We start from the raw sequence: 8,967 nt of genomic DNA on the forward strand, positions 1-8,967 counted from the left end.
ATTCATATGTTCTTTGGATTGTTTCTTGGTTGTGTTTTGCATTGCAAGTATGATGTTATACCTTGTTTTAGCTTATTCAAATGAAAGAACTTACTTTGAAGCAAAGTTATTAGATCCCACCTTTAGGTAGACAAAGTTAATTACAAGAAATATGACATGATAATTTAAATTTATTTACTTATAAATAAATCAGTTGACGATCGGGTTATGTTTTATTATTAACAAATCAGATATATAATACATGCAACATCCTAAATCTTTTAATTAGAAATTCTATAATATTATTTTAATAATTTGGTCTTTTTATTATATTAAACACAAACTATTAATAAAAATATATAAAAAATAGACAAGAAAATATTCAAGTCGAACAAACTTGTTTTTGACATGGTAGATACTAGACAACTCCATTAGTACATTTTGTCGTTAAAAAGTTGTTACAAGGGTCAAATGTCAATAATGTCAAAACATAAATGGCCAAAATGGACAAATAGAAAATTGCAAATAAGACCTGAATGACAAATAACAACTCGTTAACGCGGACTCGCATCAGAAGGTTGTATCTGAATATGACTATCTTCGTTGGGGTTTCGATCGCTTTGCTTCGTAATTTCAGAAACCGAATCCCACTCACATGCATCTTCGCGAATAATATCACGAGCTTTTCATCATTCACAACAATTTGAATTCAGGCATCTTCTGAGTTCTGAGGTAAGAATCATGACTTTTGCTTGGTTAGGGATTTAAATATTGGGGATTTGTTTTGGGATTCTGCATACTACTCATATACATGTAGCGAGTTCTGAGTAAAAATGTGATTTTGTCAATTAATTCTAAGTATGAGTTGCCATGAATCTTTAAAAGAATTAAGAATAACCCATAATGTAGGAAATATTTGAACTAAAACACCCACGAAACACTCATCCATAGCTGAAAAAGTGATCACGTACATGTCTGCGTAAGATTCAAGCCAAAAATACTTGATCTTGCGATATAATGATATCTGGGTGTGAAAAATCATGGCTGCTTCTGTTGAGGCGATAACCTGTTCGATGAAATGCCTCAATGACATAAAACGTTTCTGTGGGTGATTGTTTTATCAATTTTATTATTAAATTAAACTTTCAAAACTTAAATTGTTTTTCTTTTTAGTTTGTTATTTACACGCCTCCATTTTCCGGTAACCAAATATTATTGCATTTTGTGTGAACTTTGGTTTTTCTGAAACAGTTTTGAGTTGAAAATAACTAAGATAGAAAATTCATTGCCACATCATGCATTGACAATATTCTATTCAAGCACCTTGACTACTTCTATTTGTATACCATTTCATATATAGTTATATACTATTATTTCGTATAAAGTCATGCATAGTTTGTTTGACATATGTTACTTTTAGGATTTGAGTTATAAGATAACATAGTTTACTTGTAGCGTACAAATTATGGTTGAGACTTTCTTATGTTTACTACATAGGTGTAGTTTTAAACAACTATACCAAGGAAACATATTAATGTTTACAATAAAAAAAACTTAAAACAAGAAAAATGGTAAGAAACGTAGGAACCGAAGCAAAACACAAAGCTATTTGTTTGTGCCATTATATACTATATGAAGAATAGATTGTTTAATGTTATAGGAGCTTCATAATATCAATCGCTCAAGTTGTAAAAGAATAACAATTGAAATGTAATTATGAAAACAAAAATGTGGCAGTGTAGTTAACATTGACAAATTTTCTTGCTGTATAACTATGGTATAATTGGCAAACATGGAATAAATAAAATGAATTGAATAATAAGACACCCAAAAGATTGAGTTCATAATTAAAGTTTATATTCATTTACGGCTTATCCATCACAAATAAAAAAACATATTTGATCATAAAATACATATCAAACAACTTCTAAGTAACATAAAAATGAATTTTGATTAATTATAAGTAGCATTTTCCAATTCAGTATAATAAATAAAAAAAAACCTACGTTTCGGATATCTCAAATATTATAAAATGACTATTCGAATCCGAAAAATCGGACGAAATTCCGGACAATCCTTATTCGAATTTACGGATAATGAGCATTTGTTGGTTTATATTCAAAAAATTGTTGGTTATGATGGTGTTTTTTTTTTAAAAAAAAATTGATAAAAATTAATAGAAAAAAAACATTAAAACAAATAGTTTAAAAAAAGTATATTAAAAAACAGTAAAAATATTTAAAAAACTGAAAATTTTAATTTTTTTTTTTTTAAAATATACCTATTTGGTAAATATTTTTAAAACTATACCTATCTGGTAAATATTTTTTTTAAAAACACCATTTTAGTAAAAAAAAAAAAAAAAAGGAATATGAAATTATCCTATGAAATAACAAGTAAGGTTTAGAAGAAAAGTAGCATATTAATACTCTTGGTGCAAAAAAAACAATCAAATTTATGTGGAGCGCGGGTCAGCCCGCTAGTTGTTATCCAAACATCAACTTGTGCAACATAAAATGACATGATATAATTGTGAGATGCATTAGCCATTCAAAATAATCATTTTTGTTTGGTTTCAGGTTGTGTAACGGGAGATTTGGATATTATAAATTCAATTCATTAAAGATCAAATATTTTATGAAAAAAACTTTAACTATTTGGCGTGTTATTATGAATGAATGATATTTATTTTCTTCGGTTTGGTTCATACTATCAACTTGGTTGATGACAACTCTTAATGCCAACGACCATTTTATAATATTTTCATTATTTTGACCGTGGCTTTTGTCGTGTCCGGGTTATATGTCCACACCTCCTTGCTTATATTAGATCATAATATTAATCTCTATTGGTACTTGCAAAACTGACAATAACAGGTAATAGTGGCCACGATATAACTTTTTGACTGTAATGGTTTTTTTAGAACAAAAAAACTATGACAGGTAAACTGAATATTGGCCGAACTATAATGGCTATTTTGTTATTAATCGTATAATGACTTTTATGTTATTAATCGCAAAATAGTCATTATAGTTCGGCCATTTGCGATTAATAACATAAAAGTCATTATACGATTAATAACAAAATTGTCATTATAGTTCGGCCAATATTCGGTTTAACTGCCATAGTTTTTTTTTCTAAACAAACAATTACTGTCAAAAAGTTATATCGTGGCCACTATTACCTGTTATTGTCAGTTTTGCAAGTACCAATAGAGATTAATATTATGATCTAATATAAGCAAGGAGGTGTGGACATATAATCCGGACACGACAAAAGTCAGGGTCAAAATAATGAAAATATTATAAAATGGTCGTTGGCATAGCGGTATTAAGAGTTGTCATCAACCAAGTTGATAGTATGAACTAAACCGAAGAAAATAAATATCATTCATTCATAATAACACGCCAAATAGTTAAAGTTTTTTTCATAAAATATTTGATCTTTAATGAATTGAATTTATAATATCCAAATCTTCCGTTACACAACCCTGAAACCAAACAAAAATGATTATTTTGAATGGCTAATGCATCTCACAATTATATCATGTCATTTTCCGTTGCACAAGTTGATGTTTGGATAACAACTAGGGGGCTGGCCCGCGCTCCACATAAATTTGATTGTTTTTTTTGCACCAAGAGTATTAATATGCTACTTTTCTTCTAAACCTTACTTGTTATTTCATAGGATAATTTCATCTTCCTTTTTTTTTTGTGACTAAAATGGTGTTTTTAAAAAAAATATTTACCAGATAGGTATAGTTTTAAAAATATTTACCAAACAGGTATATTTTCAAAAAAAATTAAAATTTTCAGTTTTTTAATTATTTTTACTGTTTTTTAATATATTTTTTTTAACTATTTGTTTTAATGTTTTTTTTCTATTAATTTTTATCAAATTTTTTTTTAAAAAAACACCATTATAATCAACAATTTTTTGAATATAAACCAACAAATGCTTATTATCCGAAAATTAGAATAAGGATTGTTCGAAATTTCTTCCGATTTTTCGGATTCGAATAGTCATTTTATAATATTTGAGATATCCAAAAAGTAGGTTTTTTATTTTTATTTATTATACTGAATTGGAATGGGCTAATGTCATAAAAACCCTCAAGTTTTCAGGGTTTTGTCGGTTTTGCCCAAAGTTGAATTTTATGTCCGTTTTTACCCTAACATTTTCCAAAACCGACAAAACCCTGAAAACTTCAGGGTTTTTATGACATTAGCCCAATTGGAAAATGCTACTTATATTTAATCAAAATTCATTTTTATGTTACTTAGAAGTTGTTTGATATGTATTTTATGATCAAATTTGTTTTTTTATTTGTGATGGATAAGCTGTAAATGAATATAAACTTTAATCAGCATGTAGCATTAAAGAACTCAATCTTTTGGGTGTCTTATTATTCAATTCATTTTATTTATTCCATGTTTGCCAATTATACCATAGTTATACAGCAATAAAATTTGTCAATGTTAACTACACTGCCACATTTTTGTTTTCATAATTACATTTCAATTGTTATTCTTTTACAGCTTGAGCGATTGATATTATGAAGCTCCTATAGCATTAAGGTCCCGTTTGATACGCATCTTTCCAGGTCCAAACAGATCTTTCTGGCTGAATGGACCGGAAAGACTGTTTGATTTGCACAAAAGAATGGGTCTTTCCCGGTAAGATATGTCTTTCCCAGAAAGCCCCAAAATCATATCTTTCTGGCTGAATGGGCTGGAAAGACAATTATACACCAAACCCCGCCTCTTTCTTTCTTTATTGGATTATTAATTTTTTTAAATAACTTTTTTTAATTTTATTTTTTATTGAATTATTATCTTTTTTCATCATTCAGCACAGTCAATCAGATGTACAATCAAACAGCATGGTTTCTTTCCCAGTCAGAAAACTTTCCGAGACAGCACTTTAGGCAGCACTTTACCAGACAGCATTTTCCCAGACAGAAACTATCAAACGGGACCTAAACAATCTATTCTTCATATAGTATATAATTGCACAAACAAATAGCTTTGTGTTTTGCTTCGGTTCCTACGCTTTCTTACCCTCTTTCTTGTTTAAAGTTTTTTTATTGTAAACATTAATATGTTTTCTTAGTATAGTTGTTTAATTGTTGCTTATATTTTTTATATTTCTTTATTAATTTGGAGAAAAAGATAAAAAAAAAAGTCAAAAAAGTCAAAAAAAAAAAACTAAAAATTTTACAAAAATCTATTAAAATTTAAAACTACACCTATTTGATAAATATTTTGAAATGTATATCCATCTGGTAAATATTTTTTTCAAAAACACCGGTTTGGTCAAAAACTCTTTACTACCATCGTCCATTCTCATAAGTTACATCATCTTTTTTTTTTCTTTCTCTCTCTTCTCATTCTTTCTCTAACTTTCCTAAGACTATTAGGTATATACAATATGTTTAAGTATTTTATAACACCATTTTAGTGTTACATCATCCTTGATGTTATAACACCAATTGCAACAATAGACAACATGTTATAATATATTATAACACCCATTAATTTCCATGTCATCATTTATTTTTTCTTTATTTTTTCGGTTTATTTTTTAATATTTATAAAAACAAAATTAATTTAATAAAACATGTTATTTGAATAAAACCTAATTTTTTAATTAAACATAACATTTAAAAATTAAAACAAACATTACGACTAAAAAAAAGACGATAAAATACGAAAAAAAATACATTTTATCCCTAAATTCACTAATCTTCATCTTCGTTACCATCGTACGTATAATCGCCAAGTCTTTCCGAAGTTGTCTGTGTTTTCGTGCATCTAGAATATCAACGACTCTATGTAAATATTTCGTTGTCCCTGGTTGAAATTGTACGTGTCCGGGTTTCGTAGACAAATACTCTGCAATATTTTGTCTTTTATCTCCAATCATCATGTTATGCATTATGATACATGCATACATAACATCTTGTAGTGCCTATCTCATATGATCGCACCGTATATTTAGCTATGTGTCACTTCGACTTTAGAACTCCAAAAGCATGTTCCACATCCTTACGTGCTCCCTCTTGTCTCCTCTTGAAAAATTTGTCTCTTAGTTCTATTAGGTGTCGAAATGCCTTCACGAACGTGGAATATGCAGGATATATTTTATCCGTTAGGTAATACCCAAACTTATATTCATTTCTATTCACTGTGAAAGGAGCATCCGGTTGATCGAAATTCTACGTTTTTTCTCGACATTTGAACTTTCGCCTCTTTGATGAATCATGTCTTGTGCCGCGGACAACAACGTGTGCAAAACCAACTCATCATCAGAGTCATTATCATCGAATGAAGAAGAAGAAATTGAACCCTTAAAATTATTCATATTGTTTGAAAGTGTGTTTGTTTTGTTGAAATATATATATATATATATATATATATATATATATATATATATATATATATATATATATATATATACTCCCTTCGTCCCAAAATGAAAACCATACAGATTAAGGAAACATTAATTACCATTAACTTTATTAAATGAAATTACAATTGTACCATTTTGTTGCATTTAATTTCATTGTAGTTGCATTTAATTCCATTGTAGTTTAACTCATAATGACGGGTATTTTGGTAAAAATGATATTTATTTTTAGAAGTAGACTATTATTTTGGGACAACCCAAAAAGGAAACATAGACTATTAATATAGAACGGAAGAAGTATATATATATATATATATATATATATATATATATATATATATATATATATATATATATATATATATATAAAGAGAGAGAGAGAGAGAGAGAGAGAGAGAGAGAGAGAGAGAGAGAGAGAGAGAATGAATGAAGTTCAACAACGAACTCCTTTTTAGGGAGTGAACCAACGAACTATGCATCTACCAGATGCAGAAGTTTTTTTTTTTTCAAAAAACAAACATTTTTGAATAATAAACATCGGGGATGCCATTGCTACTAATCATGTTTCGGTAGGAAACTCATACAAAATACGCTTATTTGATTAAACCTTTAAACGAGAATGGAGGAAGACGAGAGGAGAGAAGCAGTAATTGCATCAGCTGCGTGTCTGAACCCTAAATTCAAGCCCTCCTCTGCTGTTGCCCAAGCTCGCCTTTCCAAAATTTCAGATTCCATGATTCAACTTTTAATCAAAATTAGGATATTGACTATGTAATAGTTCGTCGATTCCTCTGATTATCTACAAACAGTAGCTATATCAGATTTATTCTGATATCTGATTTGCTTCTTATATGCTCTTCGATTTACGAATCCAAAGTTCTATTTGCATTACCATGTAGGAATCTATTTTGGAATTCCAATTCATAATAATAGGCATTTGAACTAAATATGATCTGTTTGATTGTGATCCATTCATCGATAGGGAACCGCACGAAAGGTGATTACAGATAAAAGAAAATTCCAAGGTCAAAAAGAAATCACAAGGTTCGTTCGACAACTTCCATTAAAACCATGTTTTTTTTGTCCTCTATAAGGTGATTAATCGGTGATTGTACGCGGAAGGCATCTATGCCAAACAGATTAGAAAAGAAGGATAGCCATGTTGATGAATCTGCAGCAAGAAAAAACTCATGTAAAACAGCTGAAGATACAAGCAGTTCTACCTCATTAGATGTTTCTTCAATGCCAAAACCACAAATACCATCAAAGAAACCACACAAGTTACACTGGGGGTAATTAGTTATTATCAATATTTTATATCTTTTGTTGTTCATAAATTGTTTTTACTCATTTTGCGTATTAATTTGTAGGCTCGACACGAAAGAAAGATGGGAAAGGAAATCCAACATGTTGTGTAACATCCCAAAATTTTCATTTTTAAAGTTACTAAATCCATAACCCAGAACATCATCAGTTTCAAAAGCAATACGGTGATTATAGTATTTAAACAAAAACCAGACATAGAAAAGTATTATCAGAGTTTAAGTTCCCAAAATCTCTACTGCGGAAAATCGTAGTGTGAGGCGATGCGATCATGCCGACCCTTTTCCCTTTGAGCTAGAAGTATCTGAAACACAAGCTGAAACTGTAAGCACAAAGCTTAGTGAGTTCCCCCACCATACCACATACACAATAAACATATTGCGAAGCATATCCGGATGCTGGCCTACCCTTTCGGTCTATTTCAACCGGATACTGCCGAGGATATTTGTGTGCTCGACCTTCCCCTTCGATCTATTTTAACCGGATAATGTCGAGTATATATAGGTGCTCGACCTGCCCCTTCGGTCTATTCCAACCGGATATCGGGTCTATTTCACCCATACCACTACTACATAATATCCCACAAAATTCACAGAATCATCAAACATTACATGCACACCCGATAATTATCACAAAGACAATCATCGTGCCTTATCATAACTAGTGGGCCGGCCTTGGTGCCTTCGACCCATAAATTCTACGAAAGGAGACTCACCTCAAACTGTGGGTGTAATAACGCACTCAACGAATAACTCATGAACTCCTTCCCCTATCGCACATCATAAATTTCTAATTAGCTAACAAATTATGACTCCAACCCTAATTCATGTCTTAAGGCAAAGATCCCCTTATTCTTGCCTTATTGGGCCTCTTCCTCCTAAGGCCCAATTTCGAACCACCCAAAAGTGTCCAAGCCCAAGAAATTAAATTCTAAGGCCTAAATATCATTAGTCAACCCTAAGCCCAAAGGTCTTCATTCACAGATGGGCTTGGGGTCCAACAAGCCAAGGCCCAACCGGTCATTTTTGCATTCTGCATGCGTACGCGCAGCGTACTCTGCATGTACGCCCAGCGTACCCTGGTCTTGACCTGACTCGGGTGGTTGACCCAGTACGCGCAACGTACCAGGGAGTACGCCCAGCGTACTGGCAGCCAACCCAAGAACCCTCTTGTGACTTAATCCATTAAGTCCTAACGTCCAGAATGTAGATCCAGATCCAGGTCCCTAAGAACGTCCTAAGTTGTAAAGTCATAAAC

General features: G+C 31.0%; 1 long non-coding RNA gene across 1 annotated transcript; it reads left to right on the forward strand.

Annotated features, from left to right (window-relative positions):
- The first annotated feature begins 517 nt into the window (after positions 1–517).
- LOC145109246 (uncharacterized) lies at positions 518–5,114 on the forward strand. Its single transcript, XR_013708836.1, has 2 exons — positions 518–711; positions 4,832–5,114. It is a non-coding gene; the product is annotated as an uncharacterized LOC145109246 (long non-coding RNA).
- Positions 5,115–8,967: the final 3,853 nt, after the last annotated feature.

This window comes from Lactuca virosa, chromosome 4 (genome assembly GCF_052849685.1).
Source record: "Lactuca virosa cultivar CGN04683 chromosome 4, Lactuca_virosa_CGN04683_v6, whole genome shotgun sequence".
Classification (NCBI taxonomy): Eukaryota; Viridiplantae; Streptophyta; class Magnoliopsida; order Asterales; family Asteraceae; genus Lactuca; species Lactuca virosa.